The sequence below is a fragment of the Elaeis guineensis genome, chromosome 5 (genome assembly GCF_000442705.2).
Source record: "Elaeis guineensis isolate ETL-2024a chromosome 5, EG11, whole genome shotgun sequence".
NCBI lineage: Eukaryota > Viridiplantae > Streptophyta > Magnoliopsida > Arecales > Arecaceae > Elaeis > Elaeis guineensis.
Window position 1 is genome coordinate 15,876,455 of NC_025997.2, and position 3,702 is coordinate 15,880,156.

Sequence of the window (3,702 nt, forward strand, 5' to 3'; positions counted from 1 at the left end):
AAGAGTCTTAGAATACCTATCACCACAACATTTGATGCGTCTGCATCCTACTGAGTCATAGCATACATATGGGCATCGGTCTTCTACCTTGGACATCCTCCTTATCCGGAGGCATGTCCTTGATAAGAAGGTGCATCTGGAGTAGCTCGAGCAAGCGGTTGTCTAGGTATATTTTGCGGTGGGTGTTGGTATTCGAAGTTCTTGCGATATGGACAATTCACAGTCTTATGGCTTTATTGACAACAATTAAAATAAGCTCTGAAAAATAGAGCAATCCTACTTTGAGTGGAATCCTCTACACCTACTACATAGAGTCCGTTCTTCTACTAGGGCCATTTTTCTTCCCATGGGTTTTATGCCGCTTTGATTGGTTGCTAGAGGATCGACCATCTTAAGGCCCATCAAGTTTGGACCTCTTTTTTTGTCGTCACTTCCTCTCCTGTTGCATGTGATCGATTTCTTCTTCATAATTTTGGCTCAATAAGAGGCCAATTGCATTGGTGGTCTTACCCAGCATGGATTCTGGGCCTTAGCATTTTTTCAAATCTTCTGGTCTTGATGCCATCAGTAGCAACCAAGTCTGAAATAAAATGAGAGAGCTCTATGAACTTAGCCTCATACTGAGTCACCATCATGTTCTCTTGGATCAACCTTGTGAATTCACTCTTCTTCTCAAATCTAAGACTTTTGATAAATACATATCCATGAACTCTTGATAGAAGATGTCCCAGTAATAAGCCCATCGTTCCTCCGCTATCTTTTGACGGCTTCCCATCATTCGAATGCTTCACCGTGCAATTGATAGGCAGTAAAGCAGACCTTTTCTTGGTCCATGCATTCCATACTGGCAAAAGATTTTTTATTTCCTTGAGCCATTTTAATAACTTGATGGGATTAATGGAGCCTTCAAAAGTAGGTGATGTTAATATTATGTAATACCCAAGCAGTCTACTAACCCAATAACTTATTCAGGCTTGGACCACATGGTCCAAAAATGCTTAGTCCAAGTTGTTTGTAGTAGACTACTAAAGTCATTATATATCAGTCATTTATTAGTTCCACAATCAATGTGGGACTATCATAACTCCCCCACTTAAATCTCTGACATCCTCATTAGGGTCCATTTGGTCTAGTATCTCCTTCCAGTACACATCTATGTGAGACTCCAGAGGCAAGCCCACCATGTCCTGCCACCATCCTCGATATCAACCTCCTCCGTCAGATCGAGGGTACATCATCGGGATGCACAATCTGTTCCAACATGGCCCCACACGATAGTATCCTCGGAGTAGCTCTGATACCATTATTATGTAACGATCCAAGCATTTTACTGACCTAATAACTTTATTCAGCCTGGACCACGTGACCCAAAAATGCTTAAGCCCAAGTTGTTAGTAGTAGATATCACAATCTCTCCCATTAAATCTTGATGTCCTCGTCAAAGCCCACTTGACCCCTGTGTCCCCTCTCAGTATATATCCATGTAAGACTTCGGAGGCAATTGCATTACTTACATATATGTTGATCTTTTTTGACATTGATGAACTACATATATCTTACTATAGTCTTTGATCAGATGAGTTGGATGACCGATGACCAGATTGTTAGATGCGACTACCCATGAAACATATCCTCCTAATTATTCATATACTTTTTGATTATTGGATTTAATTATGTATAGGGGTATAACTATTTCAACAAGATGTCAGCAGTGGGGTATCACGATTGGATCTATGAATTGAAGATTTTGAAAAAAATTTATAGAATTATTAGAATACGTGCGAGCAAAGTAATGCAGCTCTTTTTCTATATTCATCAGTAAATTAAAAAAATATATATTAAATTATTCATGGTTTGAAAATTTATTGTATTATATTTTGGATTATTGAATATGTTCTTTTTTTTTTATATGTCAAATGATTTGTAATTGATTGTATTAATTTTGATATTGATTATAGCATTTGATTTCGATGTCGTTTGATTTATGACTTTTTGAATTAGAATATGAATTTATGTTTAATTTGAGATGATTTTGACTCAAACTTGACAATATTTCGATACCCTGTCAGTGATGATTATATGCTGGTATTTCGATATCCTGTCAGTGGAGTTGTGCATTGGTATTTTGATACCCTATCAATGAAGGTTATATGCTGGTATTTCGATACTCTACCAGCAGAGGTTGTATGCTGGTATTTTGATATCCTGTCAGTGAGGTTGTGCGCTGATACTTTGATACCCTATCAATGAAGGTTATATGCTGGTATTTCAATATCCTATCATGGAGGTTGTACACTGATACTTTGATATCCTGCCATTGGGAGTTATATAGTGTTACTTTGATTTAGTTCATGATTGTTAAGATAAATGATATTTTGAAAAAATGATTTATGAATTTGATAATGAATTTTGAAAAGACTAAAGTTTAATGGATTTATTAGTGTTGCGTGTTTTGAATTGATGTATCTTGTATACTTATTTTTAGTAAATTATTATTACTGAATTTATCTAGCTAAAGTATATATTGCTTATTGGGCTGTCTAGCTCATTACTTTTATTTTACTATTTTTACACATTCAGAGATATAGCTTGATTCGGAGATTTGATATGGGAGAGCAAACTAGAGGCAGATTTTGATAATTTATTTTGGATTAAATTTGTTAAAAATTATTCAAGATCATAGAATCTTATTTTGTAAGATATTTTATTTATTTTTTTAATTAAAGTTGAACATTAATTATTTAAATTTTATTCTCTGTTGCTTTATGATATCGTGATGAGATGCCTGGCATGCTTGTGGGGAGAGTTCTCTATAAGTATGCGACAGTTGTCACGACTTTCGACTCATGATCTCAGATCTGAGATGTGATAGTTAACCTCTTAAATTCTTCTATCCCTTGTTCTGATCTTGAGGATTGACCACTTTTATTCCTCTACTACTCCATATGTTGAATGAGTCTATTAGGGCTTGTATAAGATTCACCATCTATTCTTCAGTTTTTGAAGGATTAACAGCCTCCTGATTGACATTTATAACATTAAGAATATCATCCCTTTAGCGAGGAGGGTTTTCTAGTGGCTTTCACCCAACTTCAGTGATGGACAATGAGCTATCTTAGAGGCACTGATAGTTCTGGAGGCATTAGCAGCTCATGATGCATTACCAGTACTTGACAGGTATGCTTCGCTCGAAAAGTGCCCTCACTAAGGGCTCGAGAGGTGTAACCATTTTGATAGATCTGGTGTGTATTGGCCGTATAAGAACCCTTCACAATGTCAAACAATCTCCTAGATTTGGTTTGAATCATTTTGATTTATATCGTGAGAGAGAATTAGTCCTTAATATAATCACTAAGTATTTCATTACTAATGATTGAATCATTCAATCATAACCCTAATTCTATCCTCTCACTAACTACTGAAACTATAAATCTTTTAACCTATGCTCTAATACCATTTAATCTATCACACCCTGACCTAATGATCTAAGCCGAAGGCACGACAGACGGCCGCATATCCTTAGGATTTAAGCTCATAAGATATGCAAGGCCTGCTTCATATTCAATAAAAATGTTCACAAAGATTAATAAGAATAAATCAATATTTATTTGAAAAATAAATTAAGCAAAGTGCAACTATGTTCTATGCTCCTCATTGCTCCCCAAGCCCAATATGTTCTTCAAGATCTGAACAAAATAAAAT